The following is an 11,918-nucleotide window of genomic DNA, read 5'->3' as shown; positions in this document are numbered from 1 at the left end:
TGGTCCTGGTAAAAGTTATCTGGCTCCCGTTAGCATTCTACTGACAAGGCTTCTTACTCAAACTCATGTTATTGTTGGGGTTTCCTGCCAGTAAATGTGGTTGCTGAAAACTATTGTCTTTGAAGTAAAATCTTGAGGTTTTCGGATATTCCCCAATATCACAAGGCCATATTTTCCACTTACCCACTTGTACAAACACTCCATTTTCTCATTTTGAAGAATGTAATGATATTTCTGTGCATGTAAATATGAAAGCAGATATTTATTATAATGTTGTAACAGACTTGAGGGCAACTTTACCAAAGTGCTGTTTATTAAACATACGGTTTCTCCACAATCTTTCTGACAGAAATAACGACAGAATGTAAATAAGTTCCCTCCCTACCCTACTGTAACAGCTTGTGCTTCTCAGTATTGGGATTGAATTTCTTGGGGAGATGCGGGGACCTGGCATAATATATTAATTAGCACTGGGCCCTGGTGATACGCCTTTCAGTATGTATGTACTAGGGAACAAAAATATTCAAATATACTACAATGATTGTCAATTTATATTAATAATATTAATAAGGGGACACAATTCCCTATTTATAGTAATCCGGGGCATACTTATCTATGGGCCTGATTCATTACCGTTCGCAACTGCGATTATGTACGCAATCAGGCCGATTGTTGCGTTCTGCACATGCATTGCAGAGTCATTGACAGGAAGTGCCATTTGTGGCTTTAGATTGGGGGTGATCGGAGAAATGCACATGTGCCAGTTCATTGGAGTGCCGTAGCCTGGGCGTGCAAAAATTATCCACAAGTTAGCAATTCCTGGGTGAGGTCAGAGCTTGTACAAGTGGGCGTGAGGCTGCAATGGTACTCGATTGTACCGATGGTTTTGCAGTCTTGCTAAACATTACGGATGTGTGTAAGGTATCCATTTATTGTAATAAGGGGCCAACATCTATATTAATAAGAGACACAGGGCCTGATTCAGCAAGGAACGCAGTTGCGTATACGCACACAATCTGTTAATTAATTTGCACTGCACATGCATCACAATGCATGTGCGCGAGCCAGATGCTGTGGTCAGAACTGCGTACGCAGAGGCTACGCAGACGAACAACAGAGTGATTGACAGGAAGTGCCATTTGTGGGTGGTGACTGGGGGGTTTGCCGTGTGAACGCAGGCATGCCTGTCCGTTTCAACGCTGTTGCATAGGCGTGCATAAATTATCCACTGCGTTACCAGACGCCTCCTGAGTACTCATAGCGTGCACAGAAGTTAAGGCCCCCATACATCAGAGATTAATTGCAGCAATCGTGCAATTTGCAATCGATTGTGTATAAAAATCTTTCCCTTTTACAATCGATTGCAGATTGCAGAATTGCCTCAATCGATTGAAAAAGGGAAAGATTTTTATACACAATCGATTGCAAATTGCATGATTGCTGCAATCAATCTCTGATGTATGGGGGCCTTTAGTAATTCCTGAGTGAGGTCTGGGCTTCCTTAACTCTGCACCTGGGTCTGATGTTACTCGATGTTACCAATTGTTTCGCTATGTTGGGCAAGTGTACAGATGTGAGCAAAGGGAAGTGGGCGTCCTTATATCAGGCTGTGTACGCAATGCGAATGCAAACATTCAAATAGCACAGCTAATATTAGCAACGCAGCTGCGTGCGTATAAGCAGAATAGAGTTCCGTGCTGAATCAGGCCCACAGTTATCTATTTATAGTAAAAAGGGGGCAGAGGCCTCCAAATTAATAATGGGTCACTGTTCTCTACATTAATAAGGTGGCACAGATCTCTAGTCATATTAATAAGTGTGCACAGTTCTCTATATTAATAAGAGAGCATAGTATTGTATGTATATTATTAAGGGGCACAGGGCCTGATTCAGACCCGGACGCAATTCTTTGTTCGCTCGTATGCATTCGATGTTTTCCAACCACGCATGCGTCCGGTTATCACTATGCATTTGCGGCCGCATCTTTGCGGTCAGTTTTCTTTCGCTCGTATACACAGCGAGCAGGAAGTGACCTATGTAATTTGATTGACAGAATGGTCCGTTTATAGGTGGTGACGGGGGTGGAGATGTGAAAACGCAGGCGTGTCAAGCCGTTTTTTGGGCGTACATTAATTATCTTGTGCGAGCGCAATATTTGAACAGAAGTTGTGATACGTCACTGTGTGATCCAGTTTCCATTATGACTGCTCGTTCAGCTTGTGGTAGGGTATTGGATCTCGCAAAGACGATGGTGTCTTCGTAGCTCCCTTAGCGAATCGATGATTTGCTATTCTCCTTAATAAGGCACAAGACCAATCACCTAATAATTGGATCACTTGTTATAATGTGATGTGCAATGGCCCTGATTTATTAGCTAAATTTGGAACGCATGTTGTGATCCTATTTGTTTGTATGTTTGGAAATCACAACAGCAATCACCTAATAAATGTTTAATTTGTTATGTTATTTGAAATGTGCTTGTTTTATTTGCTATATTTCGTACGTATGTTGGGCCTGATTCAGACCCGCTCGCGAGTGCTGAGCGCTCGCAGGCGGGTCGATGTTGCCCAAGTGCGCATGCGCACGACGGAGGCGGCTCCGTCGTGCGCATGCGCGAGACCCGAATAACGACGGCCAAGCCATCGTTATGGGTCTCGCACCAAAGGGGGCGTGCTGTCGATGGTGATTGATGGTGCCGGGGGCGTGGCTGCCCAGACGGAGGCATTCCCATGGGACCGCCTACCGTCTGAGGCCGGCCCCACTGATGTCACTAGTGATGTCAGTGGGAGTGCTTTTGGCTCTGATAGAGCCAAAAGGACTCCAGGGCTTGCGGCAGCGAGACCCTACCGCAAGGGTCTTGTCACAAGCCCGATGGTCGCGATGGTCTTGACCATCGCGACCATCATTTTGGCCGCTCGCTATAGCTGTGGGTGGTCACCCACACCTATGCGAGCGGCCAGGAGGCCGCTCCAAAAACTAGGAGGGACGGCCCTGATTCAGAGTGAGCGCTCTGTCAGAGCGTCCTGCTCTGAATCAGGGCCGTTGTTGGCACATTTCCTTAGTTTTTTTATAGCACAGCACCAATCACCTAATAATTATTTTTTTTGTTTGTTTTTTTTGGTTTAAATACACAAAGACAATCACCTACTAATTGCTTAGCTTGTGTTATTGTTTACTTACCTGTTACCTTTTTTTTTTTGGGGGGGAGCAAATATTTTAGTATATGATCTTTCTCATGTATTTAAGTATGTTTGTTGCAGTCCCTTTTACCAAGTTGATAATTAAATTTCAAAGCAATTTTTTTGTTTTGTTTTTGGATTTGCAGAAAAAATTTATTAATGTAATTTTTTCAATTTTTTTTTGTTTGGGTCAGCCAAAAAGGAAATTAGTGTCAATTGCACAAATAAAAAATATTACAAAATAAAAATATCACAAGAAAGGAGAGGGAGGTTTTGGGGTGCACAAATATGGGGCAAACACAGAGATGGATTTTGTGGAAATTAGCCAGTGCTGTCATCGCCTTTTCGTCCGCTTGACCTGGTGTTGCTGGGAGCATGACTTTATCCGTGTGCTCCTGCACCTGGCCTGGCCAGAGGTAGATGTTGTTGCCACTGGCCTAGGCATAGGGCTAGGCACATTTTGAGGGATGGCCGATGTTGCACCAGAGGTGGAGGGCCCTGATGTTCCAGCAGGAAGGGAGGGCAGCTCCAACATGTGCAGGCGGACGAGCTGCTCAGCATTTTCCTCCAGGGCGTCCGCCACCCGTAGCAGATTGGCGTCCATCCTCATCAGAATCTCGGTGTTCTTATCCGTTTTTTCATTGAGATCTGTGAGGAGGGCCACTGCCTGCGAGGGGGAATGCCCTGGACTGTCTGCCACAGGGTCCCCAGCCGGATATACTGCTTCCTCCCCTGCGGAGCCAGCAGATCTACTGCGGCCAAAGCTCACCTCTGGAGCAGACTCGTCCTCTTCTGTGCCTGTGTGGAAAAGATTGTAAAAAAATTTAATTAGTACATTTGAAACTTTACTTCTACATTTTTTAGAAAAATTTCCAACATTTTTACCTGCGGCAACATGTGGAGCCGCAATGTCTTGCATGTCTGTGTCCATGTTGGACACGCCAAACACCTCTTCTTCCTGCACACACCCCTGTGCCAGCTCCTCCAAATCTGTAAGCTCCAGTGACACAGGGGTTGGCCCACCACCTGTCCCCCCTGCATGCCTAGCCCTATCTGCCAATTTTTGTTTGTATTTGAAGTCGCTCCATCTGTTGTTAAAAAATGTAGGGTTATATTTAAAAAAAAAAAAAAAAACTTTGGAAATAGGTTACAGCATTTACGTACCGGCGTTTGACCTCTTTGGTTGAACGGACAAAGTCACCAGCCCCATTGACAGCACTGGCTATTTCCTCCCACAGTTTCCATCTCTGTGTTGCACCCATATTTCGGGGTGCCTGTGCCAGGTTATCGATGCACATTTGCACCAAAGCCTCCATCTCCTTTCTTGTGAATTGAGGCTGCCTTTTGCGTTTGGCCGTGGCCTGGGTACTAGGCCCTGTATGCATGTTCATTCTCAGTCTCCACACCTTTCAAAAAGGTAAAAAATAAACATTATTTATCTATTTTTTATATTTTTTTAAAACTTTAATTTTTGAGGTACTTACTGTGAGTTCCTGGATTTTGGCTTTGCTGCTGTTCAGTGGTTATGATGAGACACTTGAATTCAGCAGACCCATTGTGGGCTCTCGTGACGTTTTTATAGATGCGTGTGCATTATGCGGGCGCATCTATTGTGCGTCAATGATTTGAGCGGGAAAGTTCAGGCTATTTAAGGCTTTTTTGCGGCCTTCTTTTGGGGTGGGTTGTTTGGAGTTGTTGTTGGAGTTGTTGGAGTTGGAGTTTGAGTCGGAGTTGTGGTCTTGGGTGGAGAGTTTGGAGTGTGTTGTTTTGAGATTTGTGTTTAGTTTGGTTATTTTCGTTAGCATTTTTTAGGGTTTTTTTATATAAATTTTTTATTATTTTTGGAGGTAAGTTTGTAATTTTTAATTTGGGTCTATTATAACTTGGTCATATTTTTCACATTTTAAATGTTAATACGTGTTTACTTTGCTTTTATTTTGTTTTTGGATTGTTTTCGTTTGGTTTTTGGGATTTCGTTTATTTTGGTGTGTTCGTCTTTGTGTGGTAAGTGTTTTTTTTCTACATTATAACCCTTTATTTCTGTACATTTTTCTAGGTTTTTTTAGGGGTCACGCTATGCAGATTGGTGTACCTAAAAACATGTTGGTTTTGCAATGCCATTTATTTTTTACAAATTTTTTAATGTATTGCGTATAGTTTGACCATCTCCTGTCTGTGGGTTAAGCGTACCATTAAGCGTTAATTTTTTAATATATTGCGTATAGTTTGACCATCTCCTGTCTGTGGATTAAGCGTACCATTAAGCGTTAATTTTTTAATGTATTGCGTATAGTTTAACCATCTCCTGTCTGTGGGTTAAGCGTACCATTAACTGTTAATTTTTTAATGTATTGCGTATAGTTTGTGGGTTAAGCGTACATTACAATTTTACTGTTGAATCCAAGAATAACTCAACATCATCTGTGTAGTGCATGCATTCTTGATATTTTGGCCTTAGCCTGTCTTGTTTTTTTAAAATTATATTTTTTATTTCTTTACAAAATCTAAATCGTAGGTTAACTGCAAGATGTCACTGCCCACCCTGTAAGATTCTTCTTCATATGAAAAAAAGATAAGTATATTTTAACATTCTTATATTTCGAGAACATAACTACATTGTCTAACATTTCAGATTGATGTTGGGCGAATTATAGTGGCGATGGTCCCAGACCCCGACCAACCTGGACATCCTCCTAGGCATAGGCCTCGAAGGCGTGCAAGGCCCCAGATATTTCGAACATGTGTCACCCTTTTTGGAATGCCTGATGATGTGGTGTTAAGGTGTTACCGCCTACCACCCAAAATCATCCTAGACACTCTTTCATTAATAGAGAGTGATCTTGAAAGGCAAATTAACAATCCAACAGCAATACCACCACTTACGCAGTTAATGTCGGTGTTACATTTTTGTGCCTAAGAAACCTTCCAGACCACAGTAGGCATAGTTGCGGGAATTTTGCAATCCTCCTTTTCAAGGATCCTGAGGGCAGTAATGGATGCCATATTTAAGCACCTCCATCATTTTATTAATATGCCATTGGCTATGGGGTCCCTTAATGTGGTTAAGCAAAAATGTTTCGAAATTGCAGGCTTCCCACACATCATAGGGGTTGTGGATGGCACTCACATACCACTTCAGCCTCCAGCAGTGCTGGAGGCAATATTTAGGATCCGAAAACATTTCCATTCAATGAATGTAATGATGGTATGTGATGCCTCCCTCCAGATCCTGTCCCTGAATGCCAAATTTCCTGGAAGTGCACATGATTCTTTTGTCATCCGGCAATCAGGGCTTTGGCACAAATTAAACAACCTACAAGCTGGTGATGCATGGCTTCTGGGTAAGTGGTACCCTTAATTTTAAAAACAAACACTGTTGATTTATAAATTGTACTGATGTTTTTTTTATTTTCACAGGAGACTTGCACGCCCTGGCTGCTCACTCCTTATTTGGTTCCTACACCAGGCCCACAAAGTCAATATAATTCCGCACTTACTGCCACCAGGCAGGTGGTGGAGTGCTGCATTGGCCTTTTAAAAGGCTGATTTAGATGCTTCCACTGCTCTGGTGGTGACCTAATGTATTTGCTGGCTATGGTTTCCAAAATTGTGGTCCTGTGTGGGATATTTCACAACATCGCCATAAGGAGTGGTGTCCCAATGCAGCCAGAGGATGCCTTGCCTGAGGATGGCCCCCCTGAGGTTGGTCGGAGGAGAGTGTCTGGGGGGGCCATACGTGATGACGTTGTGGCACGTTTTTTCAGGTAATTTTTTTCAATCATTTAGTTAATCAAACATATGTAATATGATAATTTTTGAGTGTTAAATTTCCAATGTGTTAATTTTTTTAATTTTTCTTCTCTTTTTTTTTACCAACAAATAAACAACCTGTATACTACCTGAAAATAAACGACTGTGACAAATATGTTCCAAAATGGGATTTTACATCTGGACAAGTGAATTATTACCATGAATTGTGGAAACATGTTGGCATGCTACATCTACAACCATTTCTTGATGTCCTTTTTTTTTAAATGTATATTAAGCGTGTTTGTGTTGTGTTTATTAAATGTTTGATTTGAAAAATGTGTTTGTTTTTTTACGATAAATTACACAAAATTTTTGGAGTTTAAAAACAGGACAATACCTTCTTAATTTTGGCCCAAGTGTAAACTGTTGCAAATGTGGCTAAAATGTTTTTTGAAAAATTCACTTTTTACACAGGTTTTCTTTTTTTTTTTTTTTAATATTTTTTTTAACAAAAAAAGGTATTATGGCGAAGCAGTATGGAGGGAAAGACTAATACTAACATGTTTATGTAAATGTATCCATAAAAAAACAAACCATAATGTGTGTTAAGGAATTTGAAAAAATGCTAATGGTATTAAAATGACCACTTTCATAATTACTTGGAGTTTCCAAATATTCCTTTTCAAAATGTCAAAACACATTCAACAAATGCAAACTTATTATTTATCCAGGGATTAAAATGTTAGAGGCAAGGAAAGAGAGTTATTAACCAAATTTTTTTTTATTTTTAGAAAAACAAATGACCAACTGTAACACACCAAATAAAGCACAATTAAGGCCTCCTTAAGGCCAACAAATGGTCCAAAGAAACTAGAATGCCAATAATATGGCCACGCAGACGCCCAATTTCCTCAAATATTGCTTCGTTCCGCATCCGTGCCTCTGTTGAAAGAGAAATGTGTGTATTACTAAAATGTAGACATTAATATTTTTTTCAAATGGTCATTAGGATTAACATATAAAACAAGATAAGATACCATGCAAAATGGGGCAAACATTTCTCATTTATTAAAATAAACTCCACATTGTAAACTTTCAACCACAAAGCAAATTTAAAAAAAAAAAAAAAACAATTGAAAAAAAAATATAACAGTGGTTAGAACAAAAACATTTGCATATGAAGTAAGCCTAACACAAGTTGACAATGTTAAAATTAATAAAAAAACATGAAAGACACAAGTGGTAGTGGTTTGGCATGTGTCATATGCGCAATGTTAAACCAACATTTATTTATTTTTTAAAAATAGCAGATTTGTACTAAACTGAATTTTTTATGTACACAGGGCAAATTAAAAATTCATATAAAATGGATAAAAAAGAAATATGTCAAAAAAACAAAATAAATACAAGAATCCACAGTGTATGCATATAGGGCACATTTCAAAACATTACTTCCACAAAAAAATAAAAAAAAATACCTGCAGCATCCTGAACCGGCGCAGAGTGGCCAATCTTATCCTTGGATGATGTTGGCCAATGAAGATGTGATGTGGGAGGGGTGAGTTGGGAAAGAGATGAGGGAGTGGAACATGGAGAGGGTGGATCAGGGGAGGGAATAGAAATATGGATGGGTATGACAGGGGTGGTTTGGGATTTGGGGCCAGGAGAGGGAGGGGAAATATGGATGGCAAGGTCAGGGGAGAGGATGAATTTGGGGAGGAGTGGGCAGGGGAAGAGAGGGTTGGAATGGGGGATAGGGGTCGGGCCGGCCTTCTTCGCCGCCTCACTATCCGCTCTTGACCTAACTGATGGATAGTTCAAAAGATTAACTAAATTGGAATACATTTAAAAAAAAATTTAAAAAAACTTTAGCCTAAATTCACATACACAAATACAAGGTATAATTTTTAACAAAACAAGGCCATACTGCAAACATGCACATGCATTAATGATAATTTACATTAGCAAAGTATATTATGCAAATAAGATTAAGATTAAACCATTCACATATACACTTACGCCGATGGATCCGCAGCCGGAGAGACTCGAGCAGGCATGGTGACCTGCGTCGCAGATCAGACCATCTGCGCTCCAATTGGCCGATGTTCTGATGGAAGCCCATGGAACGCACCCAACGCCGCACCTCCGCATACACCCGCCGCTTCATTATATTGGTGACGAGTGGCTGGCATTTGGTTATTCTCTGGTCCATTACTTCAGTACGGCACATTTTGATAGGTTCTCATGGGAAAAGGACCTCAACCTATTCTGCAGAAAGCTTCTGCTTATGAAATTCCATGCTATAAAAGAACAACAAATCACACCCACAAACTCAGAGAGGATCTTTTCATCCAACGAATACGAGGAGGGGATTGGAGTAAGAGATATAATCTCTGAAGCCTCCCACCATTGGACGGAAGAGGAGAAAGAAGCGATTAATATTTTGGAGTCTCTGGAAACAGTAGAAACAAATGATACTTCTTTTACAAGACCTCTATGTAAAAAGAAGTCTACCTTCTTCCCGCAGGAGAATATATGTCCTGAGGTAAAAGTTTTTAGGGAAATTATGTCCACGGATTTAGATAACCTACTTGAGAATGTTAAATAAAGGCCCCTTTACAACAACAACCTGAGAGGGTCAGAAAGGGAAGCCCTTATGCAGATCAGCGAATGTGATGATGTCATAGTTAAACCCTCAGACAAGTGGGGCAATGTAGTTATCTGGCCCAAAACACTCTATATTAAGGAAGCATTTAGACAGCTAACAGATGAAAACTGTTACAAAAAACTACTACTAAACCCCACTGAGAATTTCCTAGAATACTATGATAGCATAATCAACAATGCATTTAAGGATGGAATCATTAAGAAACAGGAACTTGACTATCTTACAGTCAAGAATACTAAGATACCTACCTTTTACATGCTGCCTAAAGTACACAAGAAGAGAGATGAGCCACCAGGAAGACCCATTGTTTCAGGCATAGGAGGCCTGAATGAGCAGGCAAGCTTGTTTATTGATTTACACCTGAGAGAATTTGGGGTGAGTCTTCCTTCATATATACAAGACACATCAGATGTACTTAGGACATTAATGGGAGTAAAATTAGAGGAAAACTGGATTTTGGCTTCTCTTGACGTGGAATCTCTGTACACCAGTATTAACCATGAGTATGGACTCAAAGCGGTGAGACACTTTCTAAATATGACTGGTGATTGGGAATTTAACCAATTCCTTCTAAAAATTCTGGAATTTGTATTGAGTAAAAACTACTTTACCTTTAATGATGGATATTACTTACAGATTCGCAGGATGGCGATGGGTGCAGCATGTGCACCCACGTACGCAAATCTATACTTGGGATGGTGGGAGCAGGAGCATGTTTTTAGTGAAGGTAATGATCAATATACAGATAATGTAATAATGTGGCTGGGATATATTGATAACATCTTCCTAATTTGGAAAGATACAGAAGAATCATTATTAAGGTTTATCTCCATACTCAATAACAACACCTTGAACTTACATCTAACATCAGAGATCAGTCACAAGGAAGTAACATTCCTAGACTTAAAAATAACAAAAGGAGAGGAAGGAGATATAGTCACTGACATATATTGTAAAAAAACAGCCACGAACAGCCTTCTACATAGTACAAGCTCCCACTTCCCTCCCACTCTTCAAAATATTCCAAAAGGAGAATTTCTCCGATTAAGGAGGATTTGCTCAGATCAAAAAGTCTTTAGAGCAAGAAGTAAAGAACTTACTCAAAGATTAAGAGAGAGAGGTTATAGTCATCGCTCAATCAAAAGAGCAATAAAATATACCTCTGGAACCAAAAGAGAAACCTTAATCTTTCCAACTAATAAAAAAAAGAAAGTTGAGGAGGAGAGAATACACTTTATGGACAATTTTAGCCAGGAATGGCGAGATATTAAGAACTTGGCCATCAAGAACTGGCCCATCCTTCTCATGGACAATGACCTGACAGAGAAACTGCCTCCCAAACCAATGATGAGCTGGAGGAGGTCAAGGAATATTATGGACTCTATTGTCCACAGTAATTTTGAGAGGGTTCCTCGGAAGACATGGAAGACCAAGGGTTCCCATGCATGTGGTAACTGCAAAGAGTGTACGTATATGAAAAGCAGAGAGCGAATAGAGGACAGACACAGGAAAACTCGTGAGATAAGTACCTTTATTAATTGCAATACAAGTGGTGTCATATATTGCATAGAGTGCATCTGTGGCTTAAGATACGTCGGCATGACGTCCAGAAAACTTAAACAAAGGATACTAGAACATGCTGGAAATATCAGAAATGTCGAAACAGACAAAAAGAAGATGAGACAAATAACTACACTTGCCAGACATGTCTCAATGATGCACAAAGGGCAACTAAGTGTGATCAGTGCTTTTGGCTTAGAGAAGATCAGCCTGGGCATTCGTGGAGGGGACCTGACACAAATATTATTACGGAAGGAAAGTGAATGGATATTTTCCTTAAAGACACTTACACAGCATGGTCTAAATGAGAATATAAACTTTGGAGTGTTCCTTTGACACTATGGATATTATATAGGTAGAACATTCTCCTCCTTCACCTGTTGAATGCTCTATTTATTTCACCTCTGACTGTCCCCTGCTTCTCCTCTTATATCTGTATTCATGTCAAATGAGTATTTAATAAATAATTATTCATTATTTTTTCATTCATTTTAATTTTAATTTATTTTTATTATTTTTTCTATATTATATCTCTTCTATTTTATTTATTTTTTCTATTGTTTGTACATCATCATCGTTTAATATGAGGGTGTCATACACAGATACAATTGGACCTTTTTCGGATATGATATAAGGTGTTTTTTGTTTTTGTTTCTGGAACAAATGGAACATAGATGATATATATCCCCCTTCTATCTTCATCTCTAACATTTATTTCAAGTTAATCATTGATGCCACAGAGTACTGATTTTCGTCATGTC

Source organism: Taudactylus pleione, unplaced genomic scaffold, assembly GCF_031769625.1.
Source record: "Taudactylus pleione unplaced genomic scaffold, aTauple2 ptg000066l, whole genome shotgun sequence".
Classification (NCBI taxonomy): Eukaryota; Metazoa; Chordata; class Amphibia; order Anura; family Myobatrachidae; genus Taudactylus; species Taudactylus pleione.
Note: the sequence above shows the minus strand (reverse complement) of the source record.